The sequence below is a fragment of the Vigna umbellata genome, chromosome 4, assembly GCF_029865625.1.
Source record: "Vigna umbellata cultivar VRB3 chromosome 4, Vumbellata_1.0, whole genome shotgun sequence".
Classification (NCBI taxonomy): Eukaryota; Viridiplantae; Streptophyta; class Magnoliopsida; order Fabales; family Fabaceae; genus Vigna; species Vigna umbellata.
This window is the reverse complement of record NC_142168.1, coordinates 10,381,334-10,393,617: the sequence shown is the minus strand read 5'-3', so window position 1 is coordinate 10,393,617 and position 12,284 is coordinate 10,381,334. Positions and strand designations below refer to the sequence as shown.

The following is a 12,284-nucleotide window of genomic DNA, read 5'->3' as shown; positions in this document are numbered from 1 at the left end:
ATAATTATAGTTATCATTAGTTGTTGAAACTTATCAATAGTTATAGTTATAAACTTACGATTTTAAACAAAAGTATAATTAGTAATTTGTGCATTAAAATATATAACGTCATTGTTGTGCGTGTTTGCATGTTGCATGGCTGATGCATGTATGCTTTAAGAAGCCCAAGCTCCCCGACAGAGAAAACTAAAAAGGAAAATAGAAACCAAACGAAAATTGGGTTTCATTCATCATCCTCAAATGTCATTTTCTTTCTGTTTGTTGACGATGAGTCTGACAAGATTCCGTGATTAGGGCATTGATGAAGATTACGGACTCATAATTAACTGTTTGGTCAATAATGTGATTTTAGTTTTCTCTTTTGTTCTCTACCAAGTTAATTATGACCTATACTTCATTTATTGTGCTCTCATAAATCACACAAATGGTAGTGTTTAAGCATTCTAAACAAATGTTAGTGTTTGCAGTTTGGATTTAATGAATGAATGTGACACCAAAAAAATAAGCCATTATATTAATAAAAGATAACGATACTTTGACAATATTTTAACACCATCTACATGTCATTCTGTGATTGGTCCATGCTGGTGTTTATGATTATTATTATTGATTGTCGAGTAATTTTGAATCAATCACATAATAACACGTAAATGATGTTAAAATGTTGTCAAAAAAATGTTGTCAAAGTATCATTATCCATTAATAAAATCATTTAATGCAAACACAAACCTATCATGCAAAATAGTAATCCTTTACATTCTTAGATTAGAATAAGTTGAAAACTATGAGTTAACATAATCTTTGATATCCTCCATTACCCCCTTGTGTAAATCACTTACATTTTAGAGGTGGAATTTTTCTTACGAGATAATATAGGAGATTCACTGTCATTTAAGTATAAGATAATATATAAAATAATTTTCCATCAGAATATTAAAAGTTAGTTTTTGTAAATCTTACTTTTCTTCATATCACAGCTTTTATTATTTTTAACTAATGTGAAAATTTTGGATTTTTTTTATGAAAACTGTGTAATTTTTGTACGAGAATGGCATATTTTTAAAAAAATATTGTTTCTTAGTAAATTGTGTTTGTTCGTACAATTTCTCATTACGTAAAAGCTGTGTATCTAATTGAAAACTTTATTTTCAATTTAATATAATAAAAAAAGTTGTATATGTAGAAAACAGTTTTCGTTGTAAAATAAATAAATAAGGAAGCATATATGTCTTCCTTGGCACAAATTTTTGTCATAGTGTTAGATTTAAACTTTTTTTGGAATTCTTAATAATTTTTCTTTTAAACGTGAATCTCTTTATATTGTTATTTTCTCTCTGAACTTATCCTATTGTTTGTATTGTTATTTCATATGAAACATATTTTTTGACGATTTATTAAAAAGACTTTTGATAGTTTGAGTCAGCTAACATGATTTTGATACTGATGTGACTTTCGAGGAAGATCACCAGAATGAGACAACACCGTTAAATATGACTTCATTGCTTCTCAGTTTCTTGCAGAAGCTGAAACATGGAACGATTTTGTTCTTAATTAAGCTACCACATTCGCCGTCTTTCTTCTCTTTCTTTCCATATATAGGAAAGGGATTTCAATTTGTAATAAGTTCAAACTTACGATTTTATTTACTTTAGAAAGTAAGTTCTTGCCGAACGCAACAAAAACAAGAAATAACTTTTCCGAAAATACGAAGAATGATACATAAATAATTTTAAAGAATTTTACTTTTAATTCTTTAACCAGTGACCTGTAGTCGATTAAAAAAATCTTTTCACTTTTTATCGGTAGTTGATGTAGGTGGAATCTCTATTAAAATTTTCGTTTAAGTTGATCTTTCCAAAGAAGGACCTTTATATATATTTATTGATTCGACTAGTCCATTAAGTTATTAATGTAGTAATTTTATGTTAATTATAACGATCATAATATCATATTAAAGGGTATTGTTGCGTTAATAAAAATAATGATAAATTTAAAATTTTGACAAGTGTTCATTTTGTTGGATTTTTGGTCATTTTAAACGCTCAAAGTACATTCTCCCACAACAAGCAGCTGATGTCATAAGCCAAGGTCAGTTTCGGTTTGCCAACAAGAAATTTTCTGGCTCATGTGGCTGCAGCCATAGTTAAACTACTATTAAATGGTTGATTAATTTGATTTCCAGTAACATATGTAATAATTATTAGAGCTCTTATTCTTATTCCATGAATAAATGCTTTAGATGATTGAATTTATACAAATAGTGGTATGCTATAATTTTGTCTACTCAAAATATGCTCTTTATAAACCATACTGTTCTTACAACCTATCGTCTCCCACAAACTATGGATAGCACGGTTCAAACTATCGTTTCCCACAAACATAGTTAAGGATTATTTTTGAAACCAAAGAGTCACGATTGATTAATGAGAAAGGTTAGTCCACAAAGAGATTATCTCTAACATGGGTTAATTTAAAATAAAATATGATTATTATTACAGGTTAGAAAATAAAGCCAAACAATTAGTTTATAAAAATATTATCTTTAATATTGATTAATTTAAAACAAAATATAATTATTATCTGTTAGAGAATAATTAAACCGTTATTAATTTAAAATTTATTTTAGGATCTATATGTACAAATTTGAAATAAAAAAAATTAAATAATAATATTTAATATGTATTAACGAATATTTACTAACTTCATTGTCAACTTCAATTATAAGATCAACCATAATATAAAAGACAAACAATTAAGTGTAACACTATTTCACACCCGAAATAATTCACTTTTTGTTTTAATTTATTTTGAAATGTAATAAGTTCTAAACCCAGTTTTCTGACAAAAAAACACATTTAAAAAGTTATTAGACTTTTAAAAATACTTCTGACAACATGCAGATAATGAAGCATTTTTCGTGCATGAATCAGAACATAGCAATTCAGAAAAGGAGAAACAATAAAGAGAAAGGAGAAAGAAAAGAGAGAAAAAGAGGAAAAAAAATAAAAGAGAGATGAGAAAGAGAAGACAGAAAAGGAGGAAGAAGAAGAAAAAAGAAAGAGAAAGAGAGAAGAAGTAGAAAACAAAAAACAACTTCTTGACTTCTTGTTGACAAAACATTATAACTCATCTCTTTTTGTTTTAATACAAGGGAAAAACTTTTTCACTGAGCAACAGTATCAATAGAAAGAAGAAATGATGATATTGTCTAAATAAAGAAGACTTGTTACAACATTAATAAGACATTAATTTAATTATATAATAAATTGATATCATTCTCGATTCAAATAATTAAGATAATGAATTAACGAGTTTTTATTGTTATATAATATTTCATTTATTTATTTTATTTATTATATAATATTTCATTTACTTATTTTTATTTAACATGAAACTTAAATTTTTAATATTAAATTCAAAAGCGATATGACTCTTTCCTACATATGATGGCATCATTAGATACCAAAACATATAATCTGATATTTGAATTATATCACTTACTGTCAGTATTTTTTCTTGAAATACAATAAAACTCAATTGAGGTAATATAATAATAAGGATTTTCCGCAATAAGCTCCAAAATATGAAGTCAACGTCAATTAGTGGTTGAATTTGAGTTCATTATCTAAAGTTTCATAACCTACTTTTACATAGATACACTTGGTGAAATCGCATATTAGGTTGAATTATGGAAATTTAGACTTGATTTTGGATGTGTTTTAAAAAGATTTTTGGAAAGGATTTATTTTGTTATGCAGTTGATTAAAATTTGATCAACAGTTGATTCTATTTTCTAGAAATCATTCTCATATAGTGCCATTATTGTTAACAATATTACTGCAAAGAAAGTATAGTTTAACCATTTCTTATCGTTGTGTTGGGATTCTAAGCCTCATAAAATGAAAATTCATGTTCTGCATGTTGCAATCTTGGAATTAGGTCATAGTATGGGACATTGAGTTCGGGACTTTGTAATCCATATAGAATCATCGATAACTTATTACAAAAAGGTATGTGTTATCGTAAACTTTGGCCATTGATATAAGCATTTTTAATTGGACCACCAATCAGTTACTAAGAGGCCTAATCTGTACAAATGATCATACACTGTCAATTTATAATTGTATTAGTTTTTATTGCTCTATCACGAAAATGTTAGACTTTGGAGTTTATTTGGTATTCAATTATTATTATTTATTTATGTTGCCCTAATTTTGTCTAAATTATGCTTGGGCCACTGTTAGAATAACCACAACCTTTTCCTGTGTAGGTAGTGAACAGCCAGAACTTTGTTTCGTAGTGAACAATCACAACATGGTTTGCCTCACAACTAACACAAAAATCCAAACACGTTATATTTTACAATGCATTCTGTAAAAATATATATATATTATGGGCACATCGTAAATTTAAAGATGAATCAAGCATCAAAGGAATAATAGAAAGTTGTGTAAACAAGTTTTGGAAAGAATTTGTCTCAGAAATGGTGGCAGAATGAGAAGAAGCATACATGGATTACAACTCCCTGAAAGCCACTCTGAAACATATATCAAAGTTTAGGGAGTTAAACGAGTCAGCAGCAATGGCATCAACCCCAAAAGGGTCACTGAAGAGAAGGTTAACCCTCTATAGAGCCTTTAGTGGTCTAACTGCTGGACAGAGAGGGTGCCCTAGGAAGAGTGAGGATGAAGTTATACTTGTTCGTGCTGAGGAGGGTGAAGGTTCAGAAGGGTTGTACCAGACCATGTTCCTCAAGCCTTCTGAAGTAGGGGCAGAGCAAGATCTTGTGTTTTTCAAGAAACTTGATCGTGAGTTTAACGAGGTCAATAACTTGTACAAGAAAATGGTGAACGAGATGGTTGAGGAGGCAGAGGAGTTAAGTAAGCAGATGGATGCTTTGATTGCTTTGAGAATAAAGGTTGATAAGGTGGGGTTCGGAAATGTTGCTAGCAGTGAGAGCTCAACTTTAATTTCCATGAACGATCATATATATAATGCCAGACCTGGTAAATCAGAACACATTATTTGTTTTGTATTCCTTTCTCCACAACAGTAGATGAAGAAATATGATAGTGATTAAGATGTTGTTTTGATATATACAATGAGCATAATTTTAATGTTGAGGAGTCACAATCTAACCGGTCTAATATCATTTTTAAGGTCACTCACGTGTGCACATGGATGTGATTCATGAAATTGAGTTGAGCAATGAAAGTCATTTGGAAAATGGAACTGGAAACTACGAGAAACAAACCGATGAAGGCTTTAGACCAGCTTCAGTGGAGATCCTTGATCGTGTTATGATCAACATGACCACACTAGATTCTCCAATATCAACCATAAACGGGCTTCTCTCGAGTTCAAAACCTGACCAATCATTTAGCAGGAAAGAGCTCAAGAAAGCGGAAGAACAAATCAGCACAGCCTTAAAGGAATTCTATCATAAGCTTAGACTTCTAAAACGTTATAGGTAACAGTTTTCCCCTTCCTTCACTTACTTAGTTGTTAAGACTGAAGAGAGGTTGATCATGTCTTACAAGACTACTCTTTATGCTTGACTGATATGCAGTTTCTTAAACTTGTTGGCATTCTCAAAAATCATGAAGAAATATGACAAGGTCATTGGTTGCATTGTTTGAGTGAGGATCATTGGCTGTATTGTTTTATGTTTGGCATTATCTGACTAAAACAATTGCAGGTCAGTTCAAGGAATGCATCAAAGGATTACTTAAAGATGGTGGACAGTTCATATGTTGGCAGCTCAGATGAGGTTCTATCCTAAAACCATATTCTTTTGTATTCTTTCCATTAATCTAAAGTTGTCTGTCAAAGCCAAAATCCTCCTTTCTGCAGGTTAATAGGCTCATGGAAAGGGTTGAACATGCCTTCGTTAAGCACTTCGCAAATGGGAATCACAGGAAAGGAATGAACACATTGAGACCAACTACTAAGAAGGAGCGGCACAGAATCACATTCTTATTGGGTAAGGGCACCAAGAAGTGGTTCATTTTAAACTATTGCTGCAAATCTTGAGGTGCATTGTGGTATTATGGTGAACATTGAAAAATATTCTCACTGACACTGTATTACATGTCAGGGTTATTTACTGGCTGCTCAATTGCTCTCATAGTGGCTCTTATTGTACTCATACATGCAAGAAATATTCTATATAGCGAGGGACGTACTAAATATATGGACAACATATTTCCTCTTTATAGGTAAGTTGCTAATGTTCATTTGAATTTGAATTATGCAGTTCCATAGTTTTCTGTATGTATATTTCTGAGAATGTCTGGTAGTCTGCTAATGATTTCAAGCTCTTATTGGTATTCCAGTACCTTGTATACCCCTTTTGGCAGAATGATGTTGAGAAAGATAATTAATGAACACAAGTTTTTTGCAGCCTCTTTGGATACCTAGTGTTGCATATCACCATGTACTCTGCAAATGTATACTTCTGGAGGCGTTATATGAACATCTCGAGCATAAAACTAAATATTAATGGATGATATGATAAAACATGTTGAAACGTTGTCATATGATGGGGTTTGCTTCAAAAAATCCATGGTTGAGAGAAAAACTCTGTCCCAAACAAAAGTGTATATTTTGGTGCCATGGTAAGTTATTATTAAGTTGCAAGTATGCGTAGTCTTCACTGTTGTATCGGTTACTGTTGACCACTGCAAATATGAATAACTTTTCAGGTGTTGAATGTTGTGTTGCGACTTGCACGGATGCAATCTGTTTTAGGTATTAGAGAAGCTCCTTTCCAGCATAGAACAGCTCGAACTGCTCTTGTAGCATGCTTGGAGATCCTTCGCTGTGGTATTTTGAACTTTTTCAGGTATACTCTGTTCTGTTTAATTCAATAGCATTACTAGCAATGTAGCAGAATGTGAATTTGTATGGAAATTCATTCTGATCTTGGTCATGATTTATGACTAATTCAATTTCATTTTCTCTAACAAAACATGGGATTTATGCATGAATCCTGATATACCGTGGATGCCTAAGAAGAGGTTGAATTGGGTAATCACAGCTCAATTTAATAAAATTGGAAAATGCTAAATAATCAGATTTTTTTTCATTAAGTTACCGTACTTCTTGACTTGACTCTCAGAAGAATCAGTGGTTCCTAATATTTTATCTTATCAAACATGCTACACTTCTTGTTGTGCAGGAATTAATTTCTACAATTTCACTTTACTGTTAAATGCAATATACTGTTTTCTAAAACAGAAAAAATACTTGCTTATATTTTCTTGTGAAACCTTTGCCAATCTCGATTAAAAAACTTGATATCACCTTTAACTAAAAAAATGGATTTTGTTAAGAATTTAAGATGAATTAAAAATTCTATATTGAATAAAAATAATTAAAATAATTAGTATATAAGAAGAATGATTCATAAATTTTATTTCTTATAGTTTTGAGTTAAAAGTTGTCACTTAGTTTTTTGTATGAACTTTTTTATGATTCATTAGTATCAAAATATTTTAAGGAAAAAAACCTAACAGGAGTAGGGAATATTATTAGGAATTTAAGGTTAATTATTCTTACTTAGCTAATATGGTTGATGGTTTTAATGTTAACACTGAACAGGTTGGAGAATGAACATTTAAACAATCTTGGCAACTAAAGTTGTGTTTATTATATACTACTTCAGTTTAAAAAAATGAAAATTACTCTCACAAAACAATCAAAATTGTATTTGTCGTATACGATTTCAGTTTAAAAAATTGAAAATTATTCTCGTCAAATATAACTTTATCAAATTAGTTGAAAGTTAATTATATTGAAATCGTCTTCAATATGCAACTTTTTTGGATGATTTAAAAAAATTAGAGTCTAAATTATGTTTTGTAAATATTACTTTTTATATACAGTATAAAATATGAACTCTAAACATAACTTACTCATTGTTGTATTTATTTATTCTAAATTTGTTTATTCTAATATTTTTTTACCAAATTACACCAAAACACAATTCATACTCGTAGATGACACACTAATCCTCACAAAATTTAATAAAATACATTTTGAATAACTTTCATATCATTATTATTAGTTTAGATAGGATTTGTTTTTGACTTTTTTTACATAATCAACATAACATCTAATCAAGGAGAGGAAGGGAGTCATCAACAAACATTCAAAGGTTATATCAACTAACTAACATGAATCATATTATATTTAGTTGTAATTTTGATCCTATATTTTATAAACTTTAAAAAATTTATTCCTATTTTTTTTTCAGTAATTTCAATTTTGAATTTTTATAATTATGTGAAATTTTAAATTCTGATTTTAATTTTGACTCTTAATCTTAAGGTGTACGGTATAAGGTCAGATAAAAAATATATTTATTTAGATTCATGATTTCTGTAATTATATATAAATAAGATTGTTTCATTTTCTTCTTAAAAGGACTAAATCCGTATGTTTCAACGATACGTGTTCACAATTAATGTCATACATTACAAACCCCTCTCCAATTGGAGTTATAATTTAACTATAACTATAGCCAAAAAAATTTCTTTCAAACACGTCAACCTGTATCTTTTTCTATATCATTATTTATATAAGATAATCTTCTTCATCACTTATCCCTTTCAATTGAATCCGTTTGTCTCTACCATTAATTAAATTTTAATTTTAAGAAAAAATTAATAGTTAAAAATAAATTTATGTTGTCATTATTTTTATTATAAATTTAAATTATATTAATATTGCTAGCTTTCTTTCTATTTACGTTTCACAAGTTACAATTATTAAAAATTGAGTTTAAGTTTAACTCAAACCCACACAACCTGTACAAGAAATAAAGAAACAAGAAATATCCCTAAGATAGGTTCGAACCATGACTATTAAAGTTAAAAAAATCTTTCAACCGTCCATTAGTATTCTTTCTATTTTTCTTTGTATATATAATTGATATTTTCTTGTTTATTTCTTTAATCTATAATGTTTTATCTTTATCTTAATAACCTTTTTAGGATTTTGAAAAAAGCACAATTAAAATAACTTTGTATTGTAATTTGATTTTTTATTATAAATTTAAAAATTAATTTAATAATTGGAATTTTTATTTGTTAGTAATTTTAGTTATAGCTAAATTATTTCTTATAAACTTTCATTGCCTTTTCTTATCGACCATATTTTTTATATCTGAGACCCTGTAAGATATTTTAATAGGAATCATAGCAATTCATTTATTGTGTTTTCTCAATATAATCAATTAATTTGTGAGAATAAACTCTTTTTTTCACGACACTTCAGGACTTATTGAGTTCTTGAGAACGCAATAGCAATGCGAGGCTGCAATGAAAAATGTACAAGGGGAAAGGTTCAGTGCACCTTTTACATCCGTTATTTTATATTAATTATTGGAAATTTAAGGACGAATTTAAGACTTAGAGAAAGTTTAGCTGCAAGTATTAAGCCATATTGTTTTAAGGTTTTAGATCGAATTTTATATAAAGTCGAAAGTTCGTCTTGGCTTAACCGCTTGAAGTGTTTAAAATTATATTACTGAATTTACTTTTACGTTAATTTTTCGTAAATCTATGTCATTTAACAATGTAAATTCGTTTTTTGTTGGTAATGTGTTGTCAAATTCTATATTTATGTGTATTTGGTGATTTTGATGGGTTGAAAAAAAATGTTACCATAGTTAGAATTCTAAGTGTGAGTCTAAGTTCGTAAAAATGAAAAAATAAAACACCAATTAAAAACCTATTAATTTATTATCTTAAAGTTTTTGATGGAGAGTTATATCATTTTCTTATGTGTTCAGCTTAGGTTTCATTGGTATTGAATATGTTATCGATGAAAACTTTAATATAAATAATTTTTATACTTCATAACTGAGATTTTATTGTAATTTTGGAAATCGGTAAGTGAGACTATTATATATATATATATATATATATATATATATATATATATATAATTACAAAATTCTTGGTTAAATTTTATTAATTGTTAGTTTCTAATTAATAATGTCTTTTTGTTTATTAATTATAAGAAACATTGAAAGAAAAACAAGATATGTAACTAAAAATATTGAAAATAACTTATTTATTTTTAGTTTTGTATAATTTCGTTTAAAGTAATTTTCAACAAATATTTCCATAATATATTAATTTTAAACTCATGTCTACATAGAAGTTGGTGTTTATTTGTATGTTTATTAAAAGAATTTAAAGGTTGAGAAAAGAAAATAAATACTTAAATGTATATTTAAGTTTTGAATATAAGTCAACTTAAAAAAAATATGTTTATAAGTTTAGAAAGACAATATGTTTATAAAAATATAAACACTATACTTTTTAAAAATATAAAAGAATAAATTATGTACAAAAATAAAGTAGATTCTTCAAAAATATAAAGTATATGCATAAATATGTAGAATAAACTCACTAAAAACGCAAATCAATATATGAAATGTATATTGTTAGACCCGTCTCATAATGCATTGAAAAAACTTATTTAATATATGTTGTTAGATTCCTATAATTATATATAGACACATTTTTTGTATAATGTATATTGTTAAATTGGTCTAATCAATATATAAACAAACATATATGAAGTACATTGCAAGACTCGTTTAATCAGATAATATATAGAGTTCTTTAATATGTATTGATAGGTAATTGTTGGAATCATTAGGTGAAGACAATTAGTTGGAAGAGTCGAAGAAGATTCATTTCTATAATATTGGTGATAATAGTCATAATGAGAAATACTTGAATTTACCCTACGGAGTTGGAGAAACAACACATGCATATTACTAGCCGTTGGTTCTTGAAGATTTTATAAGTATTTTAGAAATGATAGGTGCATGATTTCTTAATACTAGTTCATAAATCAAATTCTCTAAAGATTGAGTCGAATATATACATTAGTATAATGATGTTTGAAATAATGGTTTTAATAAATATATTCTCTTCTTATTTAAAACTTATAAGTTTTAAATCAATCTTTAGTTTACCCTTCTGATTAAATTTTTAATTTTTTTTTATGATCATGAACACGGAAGTAGAGATTACTTTAGGTGAGACAACTAATACTGACAATTCTTGAGAACAGATTAAAGAAAGATAACTACACTTTGTTTCAACACTTTGTTTCAAGATAGATTTGATGATTTATATTGCAATAATTCCTATATCAATACTTTGGTTGTTTTGAAAGACTTTCTTTCCGTAGAGGAATATTGTAATATAATTCTAAAATATCTTATTGTATAGTTTTGCTTAATATCACTTATAAAATACTTTGAATTAATAAAGAATTATACTAATTTAGAGTGTTATAATATAACCTCAATATTTTTATAAAAATTTCTTATTAATAAAGACTAAAAATAGTTATTAAAATACCAATTCTTCATATGTTTAATAAATATTTTACATTAACTATTATGTTATAAATAATTAATATATATTTATCCTTAGAATATTGTCGCATTGGTAATTATAATCGCATCCAATTTTAAGAATCATTTTCAAATCTCTTTCTATAATTCTTTTATCAACAATAATAAATTTAATTAATAAAGGCAACTAGGTTATCTCAAATCATTTAAAAAAATAAAACAAAAGAAAAAAATTACTAAAAAGCATCCTCATAACCTTTCTTTAGGATTTGAAATTATAATTATTGTATTCTTATAATTATTGAACACATAAGTAAAACATCAAGATTTTATTAAATTACCAATATCAAATAGAAGATAAACAATAAATTACATTCATTCATAATAACCACCAAAGTGACAATATATATCTCCTTTCTCAAGTCATCCATTTTTTCTCTAGTTTTCTTAAAACATAGAGATCCCACTAACATTACTTAATACTTAATTTTTCAATGGAAGAAAGAGGAAATGTCTACAATAAGACCTGTTATCTAACTCCTATAACAATGGATTATCTAAGTTCTATGAACTCTATTTATAGTTTCCCAAACTATTATCATTTTGAGTATTTAAAGGTCACTTGGGCAAGGCTATTACTTGCAGGGGAATGTTAATCAGTGTCCTGAAAATGTTTAAATTATAATTAATAATCATTTATTCTATTATATTTATCTTAAAATCTGAATTAAGTAAGTTTATTAATTAAAATAATATAAATTCATATAATATATTTTTTAAAGAATTTTTTTTATTATTTTAGATGTTTAACATTTTATTACTTAATAGTTGATATATTAGATGGTTTATTTTTATTTTTTTTCCTCTGCTAATTTAATTTTTTTACGTTTAATTATATTTT

At 27.3% G+C, this 12,284-nt stretch overlaps 1 pseudogene; it reads left to right on the top strand.

The window, feature by feature from the left end:
• Window positions 1–4,152: 4,152 nt before the first annotated feature.
• LOC124840657 (phosphate transporter PHO1 homolog 10-like) lies at window positions 4,153–6,509 on the top strand (annotated as a pseudogene).
• The last annotated feature ends 5,775 nt before the right edge of the window (window positions 6,510–12,284 follow it).